Raw genomic sequence first — 25943 nt, 5'->3', positions numbered from 1 at the left:
CAGTTTCCTTGCCTGTGCACATTTGTGTGACCTCTGCAAAGTGAGGATAAAATTATCTACTTTATATCTCTAGTTGCTGCATGGATTGAATGTGTTAATACGTGTAAAACAGTCAGAATAATGCCAGGCATAAATATTAACCAAATTTCTAAGAAAAAAGTAAACATGTATGTATTTCCTCACCTCTAACATTTTTTTGTGCAAAAGCTATTTGTTTGATTTTCTTTTTTTAAGCATTAGCTACTGTGGTTTCTAATCTTTTTTTTTTTCTTTCATTTTTTAGGTTTTATTTATTTATTTTTAAAGAGCATAAGGGAGGGAGAAAGAGAAGGCAAGAAACATCAGCATGTGGTTGCCTCTCACGCACCCCTTACAGGGGACATGACCTGCAACCCAGGCACGTGCCCTGACTGGGAATCAAACCAGTGACCCTTTGGTTCACAGGCCGGTGCTCCATCCACTGAACTATACCAACCAAATCATGTGGTTTCTAATCTTAACATGACCAGTTTCTTAACCTGGACATGAGAAGTTTGTGGATTTATGAGGTTCTGATTATTTCATACACAGGCCTCTGTATTACACTCAAACCTATTATCACACTGACTCAAAATCACTGCCATCCAACTTCTCTGACTACTCCCACAGAATGCCTGAGTTTTCTGTGTCCAGCTCACAGGAAACAGATGTTAAAGTGAAAAAAATAACACCATAACAATTTCCTCTAATTAGCACCTTTGTGAGTAAACTGAACAAGAAGACTAAACCATCCTAGAAACTAAATCACCCTCTCATTTGTGGGCGAATCTTCCAGCTCAGCAGGATGAGTCACCAGTGAGCAGAGATAACTCCTCTGTGCCTCTTCAGTGAATAAATGGGGCCTTCAGTCTTCCGGGCCATAAATCTGTCCTTTTTAAAAGAGCACTTTAGTCATTCTTTGTGTTTAAAAAGTCAATGTTTTCATATTGTCTTTCTTCTTTTCTCCTCTTCCCCTTCATAAACACTGAGTAACTGTTACTTTTTCACACTATGACTGCCTCAGCAATTCCAGTATTTTTTGTGAGCTGCTACCAGTAACAGCATAAAAATATTACCAAAGTAAGAGCTAACAAGGTAACCTCTAGGGTAAAATAGAAAGGGAGATGGAAAAAAAGAGAAAATCTTGTTTTATCCTAAGAAGATCCTAGTCAAAATCAATGGATACCAAATGAATGATTTTTGCTGTCATAACATGAAATCCAACATTCATCTGAGAATGTTTTCTTCCTGACTTAACATTCAGCATCCCTTCCTTGATAAGATTAATTTTAATATCACGAGAACAAGCTCCAGCATCTCAACTACCTCATCTGCACACTGTAATTTCTCTCTGATTCAGTTCCACAGCAATTGGAAGCCCAGGGGCCCAAAATAAATGCATCATTATCACCAAATTGCAGCATTTTCTTGCTTTATAAAAGTGAATTTATTCTTGAATTGAATGTATTCTGATGCAACTTGAAATGTACAGCTACTATCACAGAGTCTGAGGATGGGAAGGAAACTTAAGAAGTGCTCTGGTCGAAGCCAAACCCCTTTTAGGATCCATCAGGGACAGTGTTTCAAACCTAACTTTAGAATTCTGCAAGGAAAAAATTTATATAACATCTCCAAATAGTAATAAAACATATTTCCATAAACAGCTTTTGAAAACCTTTCATTTCATAGTCATCTTCCATGAAGGGAATTTCTCAGATCATCAAACTATCAATATTTTTGTATAATTTTATACAAGTTGTTAAGAAAAAAATTTTAATGAGTCCACTGTCTTTTATTTAGCCTCCTTATTTCTCTTTCCATTAGTGCATTTTAACAAATGATGTAATCACTAAAAATTCTTTATTTTGAGTTAAAGTTAAGGGTTTTATCATCAAACTTCCCTTACTATGATCGTAGACAGTGTTGCTGTCTATTGTGTCCTATTATATAAGGCCTAGTGTCTGGTGTGAAAAAAAAAAAAAACCCTCACATACAGACATGCATGAGAGATTGGTCTACAGTCATGGGTAGCTGAAATATTTTTGCTAAGGGAACACTAACCAAATGAATCCTTTTAGGAATTAAGCACAAATGCAAGTTTATGAAAGTTTATTAGTTTTTGTAGCTTATAAGATGAACATTCCCTTTCCAAAAGGGCTCATAAATGTTTTTGTTTTATGAAGAATATTTATCTTCCTGGGTTTCTTTCATATGTTCCTAAAGAGCAATGTGGTTTTGCTTAGTAGTTATTTATTAATACACACTATCTACCAGATACTGCTAAAGGAAAGGGATGTAAAGTTGAGTGAAACCATGTCCATCCCCGGTGCAGGCTGCAGTCTCGCAGGAACCACCAACACATACCACATCATTTCCCGAAAAGCAGCAAGCACGGTGAGGAAAGTCTCCACTGCGGTGTGGAAGGCCAGAGAAATGTGAAGTCAGGGAAGATTTCCTGGGGAGAGTTTCTATAATTAACCAAATTCCTAATTTCACTTTTAAGGAAATAGTATATATAAAGAATTTTTTAATATGCTGTGTTTATGGCAGAGACCCTGGGAGGGTGCTTATTGGAGGGAATGGACATGGGACGGAGGCAAAGTATTATTCAGCTGTGTCACTGACTACGGGAAAAGAGTTCCTCTTTAAGTGCTTCCCCAGAGCTAGTGAACAACACAGGTCTGCTTCTGAGATTCTGGCACCAATTCCAGTTCTGACACCAATTCCAATGTGTAGATTTTTCCCCACACCAGGTAATTCTCAGCTGGGTGTCCTACAGTTCAACTCAATTTGACACTCCCTACCTGAAGACAGCATCAGATTCCACAGTCCCGCAAACCTACCCCCTACACACTTTTCATATGCTAATGGCAAGTCCAGGTTGTCACCTGTGCTTCTGACCAACTGGCTGTAGATCAGAGATTCCCACAACCCTCTCCTCAATTTCAATTAATTTACTAGGGAAGCTCATAGAACTCAGAGAAACATTTAATTAAGCTTTGGTTTATTACAATAGGGTATAACTCGACATTAGGCAGATGGAAGAGATGCGTAGGGCAAGGTATGTGGAAAGGGGTGCAGAGTTCCCATGCTCTCTCTGGGTGTACCTGTCTCCCCAGTCTCCACATGTCCAGCAACATGAATGCTCTCTAAACCCTGTCCTTTTGGGTTTTTATGGAGGTTTCATTAGAGAGACGCAATCGATTAAATCAGTGACTATTAGTGATTGTTTTCACCTTTCAGGAGAAACTGAAAGTTCCAATCCTCCAACCACACATTCAGTTCCCCTGGCAACCAGCGCCCTCCCATCCTTAGGTGCTTTCCCAAAGTCTCCTTATTAACATAAACTCAGGTGTGATTGAAAGGGGTTCGTTATGAATACCCAGACACCTTTATCACTCCTTTCACTTAGGAAATTCCAAGGGTTTTACAAACTCTGTACCAGAAATGGGGACAAAGGTCAAATATATATTTCTTATAAAGCACAGGATCAAGTCCACCCTTGGTCTTCAAACACAAATCTCTAATAGCAAAACAATCATTAAGGTCAACAGATACCTGCACATTACTACAGCCCCATGCAGTCATTAGTAACTGTCCGGCCTGTCACCAGCACATCACATGAAAATGTTTTCCAGGAGAGGCCACTCATGTTTGCAGGCTTTTCTTCCTTCCTGTCAGGTTCCCAAGGCAGGAGTGGTGTCAACAATATATGGCCTTTTGAGGCGCCTAATAAACTGAGCAAAAGGACAGTATCATCTCCTTCTTTGAGCCTCTTTCTGGGTGTTAATGTATATTGGATTTCCCTCATTACATAGCCCATTTATTCATCCTTTTTCCCATAGCCATTATATTTTCTTCTCTCCATTTATACCCAAATGTTGTCAGCATTGGAAGGAACATCAGATTGGCCACTGTGCTGGTCTAGGTTTCTAGGAGCAATACAAGTCTACAGGTGCCTCCCCCTCAGTCCGCTCCTAATCAGATAGGTAAGGCTATGAATGCAGAACTAGTGGGCTATCTTTACCCCCAGGCAATAGAGATGCATTCACTCTCAACCTCAATTTTGCCAGATGTGGAGAAGGTGCAACCTGCCCCACCAGATTCTTAAGAATTCAACAATATTAAAAACATAGTTACAGTGTCTTGTTTAGGAATCATCCTTGCTTCCAGGCCTTTAAGTTGCTCCCTGGTCCCATGATCACTGCATCAACTCTACTTTTTCCCTCAAACTAGCTGTATATTACTCTCACTTGGACAGCTGGAAATGGACAAATGTGTATCTAAAGACACACTGCCAGAGAAGAGAGCCTAGAGGGCATCCCTGAATCTATTTTTAATACAAGAACCCCAGATGGTTATTTCACAATAGACTTTCCTCTTCCCCCTAGGTGGGCCTATATTTGTGAATCAACTTCTAAAGCAATGACTTTCAAATTGTCATGCACTTAAGAATAGATGGGGTCTCTGGCTTCATGTTTGGAGGCATTTTCCTGTGAGAGTCTGACATTCACCTAATGAGAGAAACCCCGGTTAAGACAGAATATGATTGACTTGAGTTTGCTAGGTGCCATCCACAAGTTATATAAAGAACTGGAGTTTCTAGATAAAGCAATAATACCAATGTAGTACCCTCGTATCTATTGCAAGTTTTAAAACACAGCAGACATCATCAGTGTCCACTCTCACTTCTTGGCTTTTCAATGCATTTGGGCCTCATCTAGCTGCCAATATTTGCATCTTTGGTCGGAGGATGTTTCCAAGAAATGAAGGTCAACCCTCCCACATACCTAGCCAAATGGAAGGGCCATGAGCAACCCCAGAAGCACCCCTTAACCAATGACACCCTTGCCACTCCAGCAGGGTAATTCTAAAGTGCGTGTTTACACTGTTTCCTAGAGTTTCCCACAAGTCTGAGCTCCAGTCACTCATTCTGGTAGCTGGCTAATAAGCCAGTTTTATTGGTCACCTTTTATTGGTCACCTTTTGTTAGTCACCTTCTCTTCTCTGTACCAATTGCTGTTCCCCTGTTGTTCCCTGCACCTCCTGAACTGCATCAAATCCTCATTGCAGGGTCTGCTTCCAAGGGACCAAATCAAGAGGACATAATCCATTAAGTACAGTGGTAACTTCAAGTTCAAATAGTATTTTATAAATATCCAAAAAATGAGTAAAATAATAGGCCAACTAACAACTATGTTTTATAAGACATACTAAAAAATTGACATTTGCTCTACTGCATAGTTTTGGTCACAGAAACAGTATGGTTTGCACTTAAAGGAAACCCACAGTTAGGGCTGTCATCAAGGAAGGACATGTCAGTCACCATTCTAAGTTCAAGGTCAGAGGATGGTACAGATGGCCAGGGAGGTGTCAGGTAGACACCCGAAATTGTTACTTCTCCAGCTGACTCTGATCAGAGCAGTGTAATTAACAAATCATGACATACTGATGTGCTAGGGCTGGTTTAGACCAGCTCATGAGAGCCTGAGAGCTGACTATCAATTTCAAGAATTTTGGAATCCAGATTATTTCATATTAGAGCTTGAAATAGGCCATGGCAGGAGTATTTACACCATGGAAATAGGCAAGCACTACAAATCAGACCTCCTCCTTCTCCCAGGAGCCATTTATCAGCACACACTGAATCATGACATTGTCATTAATTACCTGTTCTCTTAATTAATCAACCTCACTGTAGTAACAAAAAGGCCACGGACTGAGAGTAGGTCGAGACTCACTCCCCTGTTGCCTTGTAAAACTGTTCTTGTTTTAAAAGATGAAGATATTGCCTAGATAGGTGGTCTTTGAAAATGACCAGGGTTTACATATGCAAACAGTCCTAAGGGACTCAGTTTCCAGATCTTCAACTTTGATATGTGCTCTTTCCAATAATCCATTTGCCTGCAAATGAGGTTGTTTCCACAGTCCTTCTCCCATTTTACAGAAGACAGACATACCTTCATACACACACACACCCAATCTTAATGCTGGGCATCGCCCTAAGATGGAAAGTCTCCAAGGCCGCAGCAAAGGCTGAGAGGGAAAGACTGGTTTGGGAGAAGACTGCACTCATTTATCAAGGCATCTTAAATAAGCAGGGACTCTTAGCTTCCCCTGTCTTATATATGTATCTGTTAAGGTGAAGTTTGCATTAAAAAAGAAGACATTTTAGCCCATTTTGTAATTTTTCTAAATTCAGGACAATCAAGGAAATACAGAGCAGAGACACTGATTATTTTCATTATAACTAGAGTGCTCCATAGGACTACCAAAAAATTTAAGATACTATGGAAAACCCCATGGCTATAAATTATACTTGCCATCTTTGCACTATGTTTTATTTTGTAAGGTAATTAAAATGTATTTAATTGAATCACATGGAATATTTATCCAATTACAGACAATCCTCATTTCATTTTGCAAGATATTCAATATTTTTTACCTCCTAGTAACAAAAAATGAATTTACTTAAACTTATAATTAAAACAAATTTAGATGTCAAATTTAAAAATACTGAAAAGTGCATAGTTTTCTAAAAAAAGAAAATCATAAGGACCAAGAAGTTTGGTACTAAGGCCTGAGGTTACTCTCATAGCCCTTACCATTGACCTGGGGAATGCAGCCTCTTCAGAGATGGGTTGGACAGGGTCAAATAAACGCCCTTCCAGAATTCCCAAAAGTAAAGAAGAGAACAAATAAAAAAGAATCCCTTTGAAAAATTTAGTCAATCACTGAAAATGTTTCATGAGAATTGTTATTTAGCACAGGAAGTACCCTCATTGATATATGAAATAAATAATGTAAAGGAAATCTAGAGAATAATAGTTTTAAATAGAGTGATATTTTTTAAAATTATATATTAAGAAAATTGTTGGGCAGGAAGAAAACCTCTGATATCTATAGCCAGTAATACCTGATTGCTTTATTTTTTCAAGTGTACCAAAAGGTGGCTTTTCTTAGCTCTGTGATCTAAGTGTGTCTGATGTAAGCTCCCTTATGGTGTCATACCAGATAGTAAATGCCTATGTTATTAACAGTATCAAAGCAATTAATGTGTTCCTGACACAGGCTAAACCTGGGTATTTATGAGGCACCTGCACAGACTTTAAGAGTTCATGTTGCCAGAACACGTAATATTGTTTTTTCTAAAATCATCCACTAAAAACAACACACTTTTCCCTCTTTATTAGGAATTCCAAAAGTTATGGTCTCCTACAAAATCAAAATCATGTGGGAGTAAAATTTATATTCTTCTAGAAAATTCCTCCCAGCATTCAAGATGATGTATTTGTGGCCTTTCAAACTGGTAGAAGCAGCCATCTATGTTGATTTTCCAATAAAAGTCTCAATTTAAAAGTAACTAGTTTTGGCAACTTGATGTTACATTTAGCCAGGTTGGAAGTGAGGATGATAACATTTTCCTGATCAAAAAAAAAAGAAAAAAATTTTAATTAAAAGTAGGCAATCTCAGTGGCAGCACTTTGTCCAAATAACTACAGACATTGCCTTATATTCTGGACATTCAGTTTTTAAAAAATAACAAGAAACTCTTTCTGTTTGAGTGTAAAGAATCTATTCCTATTCTGTTTTCCAGAAATGAGAGGAATCATATATCCTGACAGCTCATCTACTTGTGTGCATAGGGAAACTTATTTAAAAATTCTTTTCTCTTGCAAATGTGTTCAGTAGTATTGATTTAGCTGCTGCTTCTTACATTCAAGGCATGAAATTGAATGATTACTTATGTGCATGAAGAGAAATGAAAGACTTAGAAAATGATTCCTGTTAAAATACTTTAAAAAAAAAAGGCCAAAGGGACCACATTTCAGAGAGCAAAGGAAAGAAGATAAAAATGATGAAAGATTTTGATGATGAAAGGAATTATGCATGTTCAATCCAGAGGAAGTCACTTAAATGCCAATTATGAAAGGGAGAGGTTTTGCTTATTATGCAATGATTAGATCAAGTGTAGCGCCCTCTCCACACGGGTGCCATCAAGGGCAGCTCCTCCGGCCCATTACCAAAGCGCCACCAGCCCTCTGTACTCAGCAGATGCAGACAAAGAGCTGTACTCCCTGCCTCCCTCCGCTACCCATTTCCGTTCTTTTTTCCCTTCTCTCCCTCCCTTCTCGGTAGCACTCATCTGGCCCTGTGTGCTGTGTTCTTACACTTCTGTATCTGCCCAGTTACATCTGCCCCAATTGGTGGAGGAGCCTCGATTTGCTCTGTGCATAAGCAAAAAACCTCTCGTCTCTTCTGATAAAGAACGGCCTCCAAATATTTCTGTTGACGCTCTCCTTGACCCCTTTGCCGATCAGCTCCCGTAAAACATTTCAGGCACTTGTGCTTATTAGACAGTCTAATTGCATTTAGTACACAGTACCATTCATTTTAAAATTTCAGTGTTTCTGGATTCAGATTATTGTTCCTTTTCTCTCCTTAGCTCAGGCTGAGCTTATTGTACGAGAAGGTGAGTGATGGGGACAGGGGTTGAGGTTCTGCCCTGCCCTAGCAGGCCTCTCTTGGTCCTTCCAGGTGCTGACTCCTCCAGTGTTGGAGCCGTGAGAACATGAAGGAATAGGGCCAATGACTGGGCAAGACTAGGAAGGATCCTGTCTGACCTAGAATAACTGGCTTCGTGGCTGTCTGTATGTTAAGGGGCCAGACACTGGTTTGGAAAATAGACTTCCCTCTGCAAGGCTTCTGGAGCTGGAGGAGGTCGCTGGCCAGACCACTCACCCACCTTCAGCTCCTGCCACTGGCCATTAGCCCCGTAGCCCCTTGGTTCAGAGAACTCCTCTTCCCAAAAATGGCCTGGCCCCATGCCACTCAACTCTCACATCCTTGTCACCCGGCGGTGGACGCTCCACTTTGCCTGCACAGCCTGTTCGTCTAGCCTGTCTCTTTGCTGACGTTTCTCTGTGTCTCAGCGGCCACCAGCACTAAGCAAGTCCAACAGCCTCCAATTTCAAAGACGATATCCTTAGTTCCTGACTCCATGTGGGCAGGGAGGGCAGAGAGATCAGGCACCCCTCCCCTCCCAATCCCCCAACAACCCACTCCCACCTTCACCCCACCCCTACAAACTTTATGGCAATTATTCTGGGATTTTCCTTCTTTGTCTTGGGAGGTGATAACGTATTAACGGAGAAAGAATTAATTCGCTTCATAAGAATAGCACCTTTTTAAAAGCAGCATTTTATCTACCAGCGCCCCACACCCTCCACGTTAAGTTGGATGGCTTGGGCAGGGAAGGGAGGCAGGGAAAGTGCTTAGGGGTAGGGCCAGTTCTCAGCACTGGCACCTCTCACTACACCCTGGTGGGAGGCAGCTGGCCCACCTGGTGAGGTCACTCTATATGAAGAATGTGATGTGCCTTTAATCCCCCAGTAAAACAACAGGAAAAACTCCCATTTCACAGCCTGTTATTTGTGGCTGGTCTGGATAAATCACTGAGGCAGCACCCTGACCTCTGGTCCACTTGAGAGTATCCGGGCCCTGCTCAGTCCTCCCGATGGACACTTGGCCCTGGTCAGGGAGCTCTCTGTCCTCATCAACCCCAAACAATACCTGGTACATGGTACATTTCTTCTCATAATCACAAGATAAAGACCAAAAACTTTCATTAACTCAGGTGCTCTAGTAACACAAGAATATACAACAGAGTAAGGAGTAGAGACTTGGGAACAGAATGTCTGCTGATAGCTCAGCTCTTCCTTTCATTTTTCCCAAGGACTTCCCCTTCCCCAGCCACAGCCTCCTGCATATTCATTTTACCCTACCAACCAGAATATCCCACAGTTACTCCCTACTGCTCCCCAATCTGGAGGGAAAGAACATACTGGATCCCCCTGGTTTATGGTTACTTCCATGCTTAGCTAAAAGACCTATGCTTTTCCCCAGATGATAGATTTCCTTCAAGTTCATTGATTATGTCAGATTCCCTAAATCTCACCACCTTCAGGCAGAAGTCCACGGGCACAGTTTTAGCAGCATCGTTCTAGGTTGAACCAGAGTTAAATGTGTAGAGCTACTATTATCACAGAAATGAAAATGTACATGTTAATGCAAAGCTAACCTAGGGCAAATTGCATGCAACTCCTCCGGGCCCTGTGCTTTGGTAACCATAGAAAACACTCATGCCTGGGCAGCAACAGAGAAGGTATCTATTGGAGGAAAAGCAATAGCTGAGTGGTTGAAAGAAGGAAAAATGCCCAAATATTTACTTCACTAACCAATCTGTAATTTCTAATAGCATCACCAAGGAAAAGGTATAAGATGGCCCCCCCCCAAAACCCATTCTCCAAAGGGTCAGTTTATGGCTCCTTTTCCTACACTATTTATAATAACATTGTCCTTAGTGGTTTTATTAGCAAGATTGTGTCTCGGTAATAAAATGTGGACAGGGAAAGAAAAATGGATGAAGAATATTTTTATATGAAAGTGGTTTCAAAAGTGAAATATGGAGCTGTGATAAAGGAGCTTCTAAGTGGATGTGACTCCAGAATCTTTTTCAACTCTTTGAATTTACAAGTAACAAATTTATTCTCCCATGGCCACAGATATACATTTGGAAATGAAAGTAAACTTCGAAACATGTTTCTTTTTTCTCAAAGATTTATGTCATAAATGACTCAGGGAGAAATAGAACAGCCTAGAAAATCCTTTGCAAGTTTCTTCCTTCTGTCTAAATATCACAAATATAATAGAACACAATTTCTCATTATATTCCTACATACAAATACACTGAAGGTCTGTAGCTTTAATTTCTTAATTTACCTGTGTTGATAACAAATTTAGATTGTTTTAAATCATTGTATCATGCAGTGATAATCACTAATTCGGTTTCCTGATGGCATAAAAGAACTAATCCATCTTTTCTCTATTGAACATAATCATTCCTTGGAAGTAGATTTCTTTTCATAAGGATGCTTAGAAAATAATAATTGTATTGTCTGAGAATTTAAAAAACAACTTCAGGCAAGTCACTTTGCTTTTCTGAATTATAATGTCATCATTCATATAATGGGGATAATAACAATGATGACACTGTATTATAACCAAAAGAATTGTTATAATAATGGTCATGGAAGACTTTATAAACAATAAAATCCGATATAGACATTAGTTACCTAAAAAATTCTGCTAAAGGATTATACAGGGTTCTGTACTTCTCCACACTGCCCCATATTATAACTGAGAATGCTTGGCGACAATGTGTGTATTTCTAAATACATAATTATATACACAGATTGTTGTTTACTTATCAGGATTATTTCTAAACACTGCCCTTAAAGTACCTGAAAGTACTTGGCACACTTTCACTGACTCAACAGCCCTTCAGTGCTGCAGCTCTAGTGCTGCTCCGCCATTGCTAACCGGAAGGCAGTAGAAGTGAATTTTAAACGACAGGAGCCACATCAGGAATCAGCCAGTGTGCTCCAGGCACGCAATGCTGTGCTGCCCCAGAGACGCGGGAAGGAGAAACGATACCACGCGCTGCCCCACAGAGCCCTCACAGCTGCCGGGCACAGTGCTCCAGGCTCTCTATACACCTCCCACTTAACCGACAGGACAGCCCTGTCAGGTTACCATCATTTTCCCCATTTTTAAAATGAGAAACTTCTTATATACTAATAAGAAAAGAGCAGGGGCTGGAACTCACAACTGCTCTAACTTGGTTCTACCAAGATGGGGTTGAGTGCTTCCAAGGAGATTTAAGGGTAATATCACACTATTAATGTGTCAGGCCCAAAGACAGGTCTTTGCCTGGGCTTTTGCCTCCTTGCACACCTATGAGTAGGGGAGAAAGATAAAACATAAAGCAGGCTGTTTTTCTGTTCTAGATCAAGATTTGCAAAGGTTGGATCAGGAGACACATCAAGTTGGATCAAGAGTTACAAAGTTCTAAAGGGCAGGCAGGCCTTTCTGATTTAGTTTGCCCAGCCTTTCCTTATCACTGAGACAAACCGCGAGTGCGCAAGCAGCACACCCTCTCCAGAACAGAGCATTTGTCCATGTGCGCTAGCAGCTACTGCTGCATTCCCCTGTGACCTTTTGAAAATTCCCCTGAATATTACAGTGAAGGGTTTGTTTTTTTTCCATCTTCAACACCTCAATCTTTAATAGCATGCATTATATTTTTTATTTTAGATCTTCTTCCAGTAAACAACAACAACAACAAAAGAATTCTAAGGAGTGAGTGACAGTTGAGGAAAGTATTAGCTTGTCTGGGTGATTTCACTGCACAGGGCAGCAAGTGAAGCTCACTTCAGCATTCACAGAGCTAAATCCGGCACCAGCTGATACCCAATTAGATGTAGCATCATTCATTTCAGGCCAGCAGAGAGAAGCACACTGAGGCCTTATCATATTCCTGTGCCCAGCAAAGTAGAATGTATGCTATTGGACACATGATGTAAGATAAAGCCACAGGATCATGGAAATGGAGAATAAACACTTAGATGAGGTTTATTTATTCTATCACCCAGCCAGGAGTCCTATTTGCCTAGACATACAGATAACACATTTATCTCTTGCTGTGTGACAAATTGCCGCAAACTTACCAACTTTCGACAACACCCATTTATTAACTCATAGTTGTGAAGGCCAGACAACTGGTGGTCTTGGCTGGATCCTCTTCTCAGGGTCCCACAAGGCCAAAGTCAAAGTGGCAGCTGGGCAAGCACTTATCTGGAGGCCCTGGGGAGGAATCTGCTCCCAAGTGCATTCTGACTGTTGGATGAACACAGCTCCTTGCTGGCTGTCAGCCCAAGGCTGCTCTCAGGTTGCAGAGACGACCCACACTCCTCCTCACGTGGCCCTTTCATCTCTGAGCCATCAATAGCACACGGAATCCTAGCGTCGTGACTCTCTGTGATTTCCTCTTCTGCCACTAGCAGGAGAACACACTCTGCTTTTAATTGGGCTCATGTGACTAGATTCGATCTACCTGGAAGATCTTTTTAAAAGGTTAACACTATGCCATATAATACACCACTTTCACAGGTTTTGGGGACTATAGGGTGTGGAATCTTGGGGGACCATTTTTAGAATTTTGCCTACCATACCCAGGAAGTAGAATTCACAAAAATATTGTGAAGCTTGCCTTATCTTTCAAAAGATAAAGATAGTATTAAGTAGAGGCAAAAGCAGTTGGAAACAATATTGAGAATCATGTCTAAATTTCTGTACATGGAAATTTCAAAGTTTAAAAGTTAGATGGAAATGGTATTACATTAACACACCAAAGAAGTATCTTAAAGAAACCAATCAATGTCCTTTGAAGAAAGTATTGTAGTAACAACACTTTAGCAACCAATTTTCCTTAGTACATTGTTTTAGAAAGCATGCTAAAATATACAACCTGGACTTACAGAAACCAAGAGGCCATCGTTGTCCTGCTGACCCCACACCTCGCATTTGGCAGTTCCTGATACCCTCTCCTTTATTCAGAGCCACTGTCTGGGATTAAGCCTTTATTCATCTTGCACACCCTCCCTGACCTACTCCTCAGTTCCTGCGCCTTTAGCACAGTTCCTGTTCACCACCTTCTGTCACCCACCCCATGCCTGTGGGATTAACTGCAGCAGCCCCTCCCTGACCACATCTGGCCACTTTGTAAGCAGCTTGTCAGGAACCCCCTCCCTGTCAAGATGCGGGGGGCCTCTCATTGACCTCTCAGCATTTCACCACCTGCCAAGGAAACCTGCCCTCAGAGAATAACTGGTTCTTCCCTGGCTCAATTTGTAACTATTGAATTTCCTTTGTTTGCCATCCAATATTTACATACTTTGTTCTTCCCTTTTTTAAATGATAAAAACATATCACTATTTATTCTACTTAATCACTTATGAAATGATTTGTGGCTCCTTTATGTTTGGGTCAATATTATCTCTCTTAAATTATGCTCCCTTGCACATGGGTAACCAGGTACAAGCAAGTATGAAAACGCTTTGTGAAGTCTTTGCCCAGGGATGAGACAATCATGGGGTTGAGATGTTCTGGGTAGGTCTCCCCAGTTCAATGCCTATATGTGGCCCAAAGCCAAAACGTGTGAGATTAAGATAAGCTCAGGTTTGAAAATGGTAAACTGCCAGCAACATTGTTGGAAGCTGAGAGGTTAATAGAAGTAAGAATTTTTAGATGTTTTTTCCTGTATGACTGGAACAAAAGTTGTTCTTAGGTAGTCTGCTGATAAGTACAGGCCCTGGCCCGTCTCAGAGGCCAAATGTCAGCAAGTTGTGTGTGTGTGTGTGTGTGTGTGTGTGTGGTTATTAAACATGTATTTTATTTTGATTTTTTCAAAATAATTTATATAGTCATGCAAGTAAAATACAGCCTTCTTCCTTAGTGCATTCAATCAAAAAAAGTGCTGCCCTATTTTGGCTTCTTATGCTGAGACGCAAGCATTATGAAATTCCACATTTTTTAAATATTTTAATTTTTAAATTATAGCTTACATTTGTATTGGTATTTGTATTAGTTTCAGTGTGCAGCATAGGGGTTAGACAATCATGTACTTTACAAAGTGAGCCACACAATATCTGAAGCACCCACCCGACCTCACACACAGTTATTACAATATTACTGACTGCATTTCCTGTGCTGTACTTTACACTGGTGAATACCTCATAAATGTCAGTTTGTCCTTTTTAACTCCTTCACCTTTTTTACCCAGTGCACACTTTTCTAAAAAATAGGGGACCTTTAAAAAAGGTCCCCTATTAGCCCTGGCTGGCGTGGCTCAGTGGATTGAGCATAGGCTGCGAACCAAAGTGTCGCAGGTTCGATTCCCAGTCAGGGTACATGCCTGGGTTGCAGGCCATGACCCCCAGCAACTGCACATGATGTTTCTCTCTCTCTCTATCTCCCTCCCTTCCCTCTCTAAAAATAAATAAATAAAACCTTTTTTTAAAAAAAGGGACATCTTCTCTAAAAAAAAGTCCCCTATTTTTTCTTGCTTCCAAAATACATTTGGAAAATATAAATGTAAGCATAATTTTATTAATTTTAAAAAATAAAGAATACTCTAAGTATTCTTAGCCACAGGATGAAAATCATCTTCAACCTCTTTTAAAATGCTTTACTTCTTTTCTGTCATTAGGTAAATTATCTTTGACTCTAGGTAACAAAAATTAAGCAATATGACAGTTGAGGGAATCATTTCCTGATAATAATTCCAAGATGACCACCATCAACTTGAGGAGGGGGTGTGAAGAAGCCTTGGGGGCAGTAGTTAACGGTTTTCGTGCACCGGTGATGTCGTTACAAGACCTCTGCCCTGGACTTCACCCCGTCAGGTCTTTTTCCCGCCTACTGGATCCAATAAAGGCTTTGTAGCCAAAACATTCAGTAACAGATGGCTCATTTCATTGCTGCAACAGCATGCTTCGGGACTCTGAGGTGATCACTTCGGGCACAGAAAGCGGGGCAAATGCCGGAGTGGACATCTGACCAAATCGAACACACTCAGGTCTCACCACTCACTGATGGAATAAAAACTTTCCTTCCAGATTATTTTCATCTGACAACAGGAAACAGCTCCTCTTTTCTCTACGTATGGTAATCAGTGCACAGACTTAGGCGTGGATCCAGTTCCTCTCTGACCCTGTTCAGCTTTACCGTTTAGAACCTGCTCCTCATTTTTCTCTTAAGTGGGCATCATAACAATACTCACCTTCTAGGATTTTCATGGGGTCTAAATAACGTACAAAAAGGATTTAACCAGCCTTAGCTAAGTAGTCAGTGAATGGCAACTTATTATGTTCTTTTTTTAGAATTTTTATGTATTGATTTGAGAGAGAGAGATTTGTCATTCCACTTATTTATGCATTCACCGGTTGCTTCCTTGTATATGCCCCGACCAAGGATCAAACCCACAGCCTTGGTGTAAGGGGACGGTGTTCCAACCAACTGAGCTACCCAGACAGGGTATTATTTTCTTCCCACTACTTAATTAATTTCTTTTTGTAAAAAAAAAAAAAAGAAAGAAACAACAATGCATAATAGCACATAAAACAAGATGTACAACATAGCAAACCTACTAATGGAAATATTTTGTTAAAATCCCTAATTCAGACAGTACCTAGACTAAATGAGACTGAAGCCAAGCTGCCATTGTGTCATTAGAAAATCCTCCCACTGAAACAGGCCTAAAGAGACAGAGTTATTCTTTGTACATTCGAGGTCTCGAAAGCTAAGGGAGAGCATGACTTACTCCTAGTCACATCTGAAACACTCCCCTGATAAAAATTCTCATATTGCTCATTAGAATTGGCTTTAAATTTCATTTTTGAGTTCTATCCCTTTTTGAGAAAATATATGCATTTTTCCATATCATGCATGTACATAGCTATAATTCGTGAAGACCCTGTTTTGTTCTGTTGTCCCGAATTGGCATATCCTAAGCTTTTCCCTAGAGGGCTGTATTTGTGCTGCTGTTTTCCAGTTTGTTTTGGCATCACTGCTTTGCCACTTGGCATCGGACTCAACACAGTTTTATCACCACTATCTAAACAGCACCGTCCCATCTGAATGTATTTCACAACTGCCCTCCTCTGCTCCATGCCTTGTCCTGGGTCTGCTCTCCCAACCCATTACCCATCCGTCCACCTACTCCTAGAGAAGGTCACCAGGGAGTGGCGGTGCGTCGTACAGACGGGGCTTTGGGTGTTTGTTTTTCAACCAGTCACAATGCACACTGCAAGGACTTTATTTGGCTACTGAGCCAAACAAGTAAAAAGCTAATTATTTAAAAATAAGACAAACATTCATGAAATAATCATAGAACTATACTGCACATTTGATGTTACTAAGGAATTATTAGTTTTAGATGTATAATGGCAATATAAATACTTTTTATAATTCCTTATCTTTCAGCAATACACATTTGTTTTGTGTTTTTAAAAATTACTTTCTTTTCCAATTACAGTTGACATATAATAAGTCAGACAGAAAAGGACAACTACCATATGATTTTACTTATATGTGGAATCTAAAAAACAAAGCAAATGAACAGACAAAACAGAAGCAAACTCATAGATACAAAGAACAAATTGATGGTTGCCAAGTGGGAGGAAGTTGGGGGATGGGTAAAAAAGGAGAAAGGGATTAAGACACACAGATCACTGGTCATAAAAATCATCAAGGGGTGTAAAGTACGGCATAGGGAACATAGTTGATAATGTTGTATTAACTACATGTGGTGTCAGATAAGCGTAATCAGGGTGATCGCTTTATGAGGTATTTATAAATGTCTGGTCACTAAGCTATACATCATATAGTTTTAAAATCCTGATCCTAATTAGAGATTATCCACTGTGTATTACTGGATTGCTAATTTTCTTTCTTCCAGATTCTTTCCAAACTGAAATCCAAGTTAATCAGATTCATGTTTTCAAAATATCCTCATAAGTTTCCATTCTTATGATGGTTAATTTAGGCTAGATTCATAGTTAATCATTGGGTGCCAGACTCTTTAACTTATTACTTTTAATTATTATGATAACCCCATAAGTTAATAAGTGCTATGATTACCATGTTACAGATATTAAAAATAAGAACTGAGGAATTTAAGTAATTTCCCCGAGTCCCACAGTAAGTGTCTGCCTTTCCCACTAAGCCAAGATGCCCAAGGGTGCCCTCTGAGAACAAAACGGTTGTTTTTAAACATTAGTATGCATAAACGTTATCTGACATGCTTATTAAAAGTGAATCCCATAGAGTCCCTCCCCAGACTCCAGGCTCCCTCCCCCAGATTCCAATTCAGTGGATGGGCCCAGGCTCTGCCTTTCAGCACGCTCTCTGGGAGATCCTGACGGAGGTCATCTGCACAGCACACACGGCTCCGGAGAGACACCGCCTGGCTCTGTGTTCCCAGCTCCGCGTGAAGCACCCCATTTCCTGCATTTCCTCTCTGTAAAGTCATAAATTAACCAAGTGCTCAGATCCACTTTCGTAACAAAACTTAAGCTGAGCGGGGTTTTCCAGACATCAGGTTTTTCTGGAGAGGCAGAATTCTAGCCCAGGGATCAATAGAACTAGTTCCTCTCTTTCCTTTACTGACTTCCTATAATGTCATTTGATAAAATGATTTCACTTCACTGTATCTCATCTTTCTCCTCTGTAAATGGAATGTGAACATTCATGTCCACTGTTCACTGCAGAAAACCTCTAAAGGGGGAACTGTGACCAGCGCAGGAAATCTCCAGGCAGAGAGCCTGCTGTGAGTCTTCAAGACTGAATTGCTCTCTGGGGGTGTGCTGATTTTATCACAGTTGCCGTACACTTTACAGAACGTGAGGGATAACGCATTCGGCTGGTGTTTGTGGGACTGGGGTGGAGTACCTTACAGTGCACAGGTTTTGTGCTCCTGGAAAAGTTACTCTAAGTCTATGCACCTCATTTTCCTCATGTGTAAAATGGGAATAATAATATTATCAACCACACAGGGTATTGAATTCTGTCACTTTGTGCTTTTCATAAAGGAGCTTTGACAAATTGTTCAGCCCAAATATTTTCATTCTTAGCAGCCTGGGTTCAAACTATTGATAATACTAATATATTCATTCTTAAGTTCCTACTGTATGGTGTGATATATGAGGTTTTACAGTAAACGAGCTTGATACTGTCCCTGCTCTTAGGGAAGTTAATCTGAAGTAGATGACACACTCTTGCATGATACCTAAGCAACTGACTTTGTGCGAATTTTTACAATACATTGTTAAGTTGGAAAAGCCAGGTACATAAACATGTGTATTGATGTGACCCTAGTTTTCTGAAATGATTTTAAAACACTGACCAGTTCCTCCATAGTTTTGTATGTATACAGTACACATAAAATATGTGCATATGTAATTTACTAAGTATTTGCATATGTATGTATATACATATACATATGTAACATTAATATAAGTTGTTTCAGAGAGAGAATAAAGAAAATAAAGAAGTAAAAAAGAAAGAGGATGTGGAAAAAATATAAGTAATAAGACAGTTTAAAAATATAGGGATGTCCATGATAAAAGAAAACATATGTGATAAGAGCCCCTTTAAATAAATTTGTGTGTGTATGAGATGCCTCAAAACACTGACCATGACTATCTCAAAGTAGTGAGATTCAAATGATCATACCTCTTACTACTTTTAAATGAGAAAAGTGATATTCTTTAAAGAGCTATTCTTAGTAAAAATAAAATGCAGTAGAATAAAGATATTCTGAATAGAAGGCAAAACTGCTTTGCTTACCCAAACTTAACAGAGTGCACAATGGGTTTATTTTGCCAGAAAAAACTCAGTCACTGAACTCTTCTTTTTCCCCTGTCTTTTCATGCTGTAGATGTTTTTAATTAGTACATCTTAAAAATTTTGGAAGACTCTAGTTTTTAAAAACTTTACAGTCTGGTTTTACTTATGTTTTTCCAACTCATTATTATTTTCTACAGTTCAACATATCCAAAATTAAATTCATTGTCTTCTTTTCTGCCTCAACTCGTCTTTCTGTCCTCCTTTTTCAGCAGGAATGCCACTGTCATCCTCTAAGTCACTCAAGCTGGATGTCTGGAAACCACCCCGCATTCTTCCCTCTATTCACTGGCTCTTGCGTCCAATGAGTCGATCATTCTTACAGACCAGAAATTTTAAAGCGGCATACCGCAAGAATTTTTAAAACATGCAATACCAACTATCTAGTCAGGAGCACTGACCTCTTTTCCCTTAGACTGTCAAATAAAAAAAAATGACAATGGACAACACAATAGTCACTTGATGTGAATGAATCAAAATTATACCTATTTTGTTTGTCCGATTTGCCACAGAATTTTAGTAATTAGTTTATTGGTGCCATGAGATGAAAAAAGTTGAAAATTACAGCTCTAGACACTACATCCTAATATCAGTCTCCCTCATCATGCTCCTTCTTCCCCCTAGCTTTTGTCCTCAGCAGTCTCATCTAAATTGCAGCAATTATCTCTGAGTCAGCACCCCTGTCTCCACTTTGAAATTGTGATTGGCCAGGAGAATGTCTCTAAACTTCTTTACATACTGTGTGAACAGGTATGAGCTGTCTGCCTAGCTTCACTTCCTTCCAGGAATCAGCCTCCCCCAAACCACGTGGTCTTGCGGACTGCCCGTGTTCTTATTTCCCCTATGTTTGATGAATTGTTCAGGGACAGGCACATGATAAGACAAACATTCTATCCCAGAACTTTTCTGCTAGAGGTAGAGAGGGGAAAAAAAACACCTCTTTCTTTCTTTTGGTGGGTCACAGATTAATTTAGCCTACTCCTCTATAAGATATTTCCTTGAAACTTTCTGAGAGACCATGTTCAATTAGTGCAGAGACGCAGAGCAAGCCAACTGTTTTGGTTGTCCTATAAGTGGGCATGGGTTATCCTTCAGCTTAACCACCAAGTCCAGTTCCAGAAAGGTAACCAGGTTAGTGGTGTTTCGTGATGATTTCTACTTCATAATCAATACAGTGGTTCCAAAAAAGGGGAGCTATTATTTCCAACTACTAATTTCAACTAGGCAACAATTGTCTTTATTTTTTCATACTCTACAGTATAGGAGAGCCATAGCAATTGTCTATTTTTTGCTCTAATTTTTACTTGTTAAAATATGCATAAAAGTACAAATATCTTAGCTATATAGTTCAATAAATTTTCATAACTTTGCTGCTGTATATTTTCATGCAAACAGATTTTAAGTGAGGACCAGCTTTTTGTTTTTCTCATTGACTCCCTCAATCCCAGGCCCAACTGTAATGCTCAGTGTTAATGTCACCGCCCTTTACCTACCAGACATTGGCATTTCCTACCCGAAAGTCATCAGGTAGAAAGACTACTCCAGTATATCCATTTAAAATAATACTTATATTAACATCTAACAATTATCAAGTGCTTGTAGGTACTATTATTATTTCAGTTTTACAGATCAGGAAACTGAGGTAGATAGATACTTAAAAAGTGACCAAGATCTAATAGCCAGTAAGTTAAAAAGTAAGACCCCAAGCTGAAACTCAATTCCCCCAAAATAATTTAAGCCATCTAGTCTCTCCACTCTGATAATTACCTTTTTCACTAAGACTGATAGAATCTATTTTTCTTTAGTGAACATGAGTGGTGATTCATCCTTGGAGGAGGAGTGAACTCTAACAGCATTTATAAAATTCTGCAAAGAAGATAAGAAAGAACATGTGTTATAAATTATAGACATACTTTTTTTTGTAGGCATCTTTCAGTTCTCCCTGGGTCAAGATCGCCTCTACAGCACTGGCTTCTTTGTCATGTCATTGTTTTTTATGGAATTGCTGGTATTCTTAATTTGGGTGCTACTCTGGATGGGCAGGATGGAACCTCTGAGTGGGCAGCCTACCTCTCATCTCTCCAAATGCCTGTCACTTTATTATAAGAGGATGAATGAGAAAGGCAGATTGTCCTTGAAGCCACTGAGAACATCCCAACCAAAAAAAAAAAAAACCCCATAAAATCATATTTATAAAATTTGCTTTTCATAAAGAAATTCTTCATATTCCTTAAAATCTGTTGAAAATAATCCAAGCCCTGGCCAGTGTGGCTTAGTTGGTTGGAGCATCATCCTGTGCACTGAAAAATTGCGGGTTTGACCCCAGTCAGAGCACAGAGCACAGACCTAAGTTTTGGGTTTGGTCCCCTCTCCCTCTGTCTCTCCAATCCTCTCTCTATAAAAAAAAAAATCAATAAATGTATACTCAGGCAAGGATTAAAAAATAATAATCCCAGACCTTTTATTTTGATCCACAGTTTGAAAAGCTACAGAGACTGCTGAGAGATTTCTGGGCGACATATCTATGTTCTAATTTTATTGTGAATATTTCTGTTAAAAAATTTAAAACCAAACAGTAGGCTTTATGGATTTGGTAGCTGTCTTTTCTTTAATTATGTTTTTATTTAATGAAGAAAGAAAATATTGGTGAGACCTTCAATGTAGTTGAAGTGAAGAGACTAATTACACACTAATTTGTTGTCTCTGCCATGCATGCTCTAACAAGGTCGTGGAATCAATATGTCTTGACTCTGGACCAGCAGAGACAATCCATGCAGTCTGTATGCATTATAAATCTGTAGACAAGGCAGATAAGAGAGAATACAATGATGATTTTGAAATTCCCTTATAATTAAAGTTAATATATCATTGTAACTTTAAAAGCAAAAGTAAACTCAAATAATTTAATAAATTCATCCTTTTAAAGCATGGTTTTCATTTTGTCACGAGTTAAAAAACTACACTATTGCCCTTGTAAAAGCCCATGATATGCAGTCCATATGAGAAAAAAACATGATCCTAATCTTTAAGAAATATTTTTATCCCAAAACAGCTCTGTTAATAAATGTCTTTCAAATTAAGTGGTCTCAACCCAAAAAGCCACATCGGCCTGCATTTGTTTTACTAACTTGATGATCTGAAGAACAATGAAGAGAAAACTCCATTAAGCTGTCAGCCGAAACAGCTCTGCAAGCAGCCTTGTAAACCACTCATTCCTTGAGTGTGCTCCTCTCACTTCCAAATATTGAGTGGGAGCCAGTTAGGCTGGAAAGAGGCCCACAGCATAGTCTCTGCCCCACCTGCCCTGCCTCTCTGCCTCTCTGCCTCATGCATCCTCACACCACATACTTCCAACTTCATCTTGCTGGAGTCATAAGTTCCCACTGATTAGTTTCTAAACAGTTCCAAACAATAAATGCCTTTTAATATATAGTATTTCCTGATTTGTCCTAATTTTAGTATTTTCACAAATATGCACTAACGTTACTAATATTTCTAACGCAACAAACAAGGTAAATGCCCCCACTGTAGCCAGAAAAAAATTAACGTCTAGTTAGGCAGAGTGAGATTTCCCATCAGTGCAATACTCAGCCTTTAAGCAAAACCACAGGTAGATAAAGACCATACTGATAGCTGTAAGATGGTTCATATGAAGGAAATAATATCAGCTGCTGAATTCACAATGTTCCATTCACTATGCTTATCTCATATCTTATAACCTCTGAGTTAGGTGCAATTGTTTTCCCCATTTTACAGAGAAGGAAAGAGAAGCTTACAGAACCTCTAAGTGACACACTCCTAGCAGCATACAGAAAGAGGATTTGAACCCCGTCCTTTGCACTTAAGAGTTAGTTTTAGACTTCCTCATACAGGAAACTGTGCATGACAATGATCTAAACATACAGAGAATTCCAAGTTTGGTCCACCTTGAATCTATGACAGAGGGAAGAGGAAAATGAATTTTCCAAAAGCTTAATTGGCCTATGAGGGAACTACACAGGCAATTTACCTAAATTCCATTATGAAACAAAAGAAAACTAAAGAGCATGGAAAGCTGGTACTCTTTTAGGAACAACAAAAATGAGGTAACACTCTTCGAGTTCCCCACTATAGGCTCTGCTTTGATTTTTCCCTTCAGTTTCCTGTAAGGATGAAATTGAAAGGAGAGAACACATGCATTTCCAAACACCCTCACACCCAACAAACCTGAATTCCTTATCTGGATTCCCTAGAATGTCTCATTTTTCAACCCACCTATTTTTATGTTATTCTTGATTTGGTTCCATTGCATTCTACATCAAAGCAATGGTTCCTAGCCTCTCTTTCAAGTCTCTAAATCTCTATGCTTTTATTCAATTTCTTCTCACTCTATTCTATAGTTTTTATTTTTATGGCCCATCTTACTCTATTTTCTTCTGTGACTGTGAACTTTATCAATGTCCACCCCGCCCCTGTCCCTGTGAATGTTATAAATCCTCTGCCTGCATCATTTTTATTTTTCTGACTTTCTGTCTGGCATAGCTAACATAAACCCTCACATTTACATGATAGATAACAGCTACATAATCTCTTATGCATATATTTGCCAAAAACATGTGAAGATATATTTGTTAACTCATGAACTTACTTGCAATTGAGATTATAGTGTTTATTCCAGAATATAGACTAATTATATAGATATTTGACATTTAATTCCACATCTAGCAATGACATTTTTAAAATTACTAGAAAATGAATGCTATTAAATGGCAAATACACAAAAATATCACATAATGGTGATAATTATAATTATTTATAATAGCATTATCACCTTGATAATGCTAAGAAAGATAATGACAATAGTGATGATAAATCTATGAACTAAATATCACTATACTTGTATATGCCCAAAAAAACCTTATGTTCCTTAAGTGATTGTAGATAGGACGCACCTACAATGATGGTGAGACTACAGCCCTGCCACTAATATTGTCTTTGGCACAGCTCCTACTTAGTGATTTTGATCTCACTGTATTTCTAAAGGCATTGCCAGATTCCAGCAAACACACGAAAGACACATAAGACGAAAAATAGGCCAAGTGCCTTTAAAGATTATCAATTATCAACATAATTTTCTATTGTCAACTTCTGGAGGCTGGAAAGCAATTCCCGTTGTGCACTGTGTTGCAGATAATCTAGCTTCACATTTACTTATACAATTGCTCTGTCAGGAGGCTCTGTTATTACCATTTCTTATTTGTGGAGTGTCAAAAGGATTTTAAAACATTCTCTATGTATGTTGAGTTATACACAGTCTACATAGGATAAAGGAGATGAAACAGAAAAACCCAGGACTAGGTGGGAGTATTAAGTCCTTATTTTCTTTTTCTGTTGGTTGTCTCTTTGCTACGTTCTTGGACAACAGAGAACAAAAGCATCACTGTGCTTGATCAAAGACAAAGGGTATGAAAAAGAAGAAAATGTGGCCAAAGTCAGGACATGTCAAAGCAGCAGGAAAAAATGCCTTAATTCATCTATTATAATTCCGGCTTTTGGAAGAATAAGAAAAGGATATTGTTCTCTTGAGTCCCAGAAAGTAAAAGGAAGTCTAAGAAATAAATTTGTGAAATCAAACTTAATTCAGAAAATAACTTGAGTAAAAAAAAAAAGCTAACATGTATATTCAACTTGATCAATTGAATTTTGCTGGTGCTCTTTTACAGTGAATTATGTAACATGTTAAAATACTTAACATTCACTTGCCATCAGTTCAGTCAAAGAGATCTGTTGGCCACTCTCAGGATAAAGACAACTACAGTCATGCACTTCATGACACTTTGGTCCCCCATGGACTGCATATGTAATGGCCCCATAATTATAATAGAGCTGAAATATTCATATTGGTTTGTGACACTGTAGCTGTCATAAAGTTGTAGTGCAACACATTACTCACATGTCTGTGGTAGGGCTGGTAGAAACAAACACACCGCACTGCCACTTTATAAAAGCATAACACATACAATTATGCACAGTAATTATACTTGATAATGAAAATAAATGGCTATGGTACTGCTTTATGTACTTACTATACTATACTTTTAATCATTATTTTAGAGTGTATTCTTTCTACTTATAAAAGAAGTTGGCTGTAAAACAGTATGTCATGTTATACAGGCAGCAGCCTCATACATCTCCTGTTTACACTGTCTCTTGATTGCACCATTTTTTCTTGTGCTTGATTTAATCTCATATTGTTTTGCACAGTAATGGGCTGTACAGTCTTCTAGCCTGGGAGAAATAGGCTGTACCATGTAGCTCAGGTGTGTAGTGGGCTAGAATATTTAGGTTTGCATAACTGCACTCTGTGATGTTTACAAAAGGAAGAAAGCACCTAACACTGCATTTCTCAGAACATACCCTCAAAATTAAGTGGCATATGACTGTAATAATTAAATAGTAACGGAATTGAAAAATACACTTTGTATTCCATGCATTACTTTTCAATACTATAGAAGGTACTAAAGGTACACCAAGAGCCAGAATTCTGGAGCCAAACTACATGAGTTCAAATCTTGGCTCTGCTGCTTACTAGCTATGTGACCTTAGGCAATATATCTAATTGCTCTGTGTCTCAATTTCCT

At 39.0% G+C, this 25943-nt stretch overlaps 1 long non-coding RNA gene across 2 annotated transcripts in view; it reads right to left on the bottom strand.

The window, feature by feature from the left end:
* LOC118499117 overlaps positions 1 to 25943 on the bottom strand; it is a 72431-nt gene that overhangs the window by 11659 nt on the left and 34829 nt on the right. For both annotated transcript variants that reach the window (XR_004901636.1, XR_004901635.1), the window contains exon 2: positions 21091 to 21189. This is a non-coding gene — a long non-coding RNA (uncharacterized LOC118499117). The remainder of the gene's footprint in view (positions 1 to 21090; positions 21190 to 25943) is intronic.

Source organism: Phyllostomus discolor, chromosome 2 (genome assembly GCF_004126475.2).
Source record: "Phyllostomus discolor isolate MPI-MPIP mPhyDis1 chromosome 2, mPhyDis1.pri.v3, whole genome shotgun sequence".
NCBI lineage: Eukaryota > Metazoa > Chordata > Mammalia > Chiroptera > Phyllostomidae > Phyllostomus > Phyllostomus discolor.
Note: the sequence above shows the minus strand (reverse complement) of the source record. Positions and strands in the feature narration are given on the sequence as shown.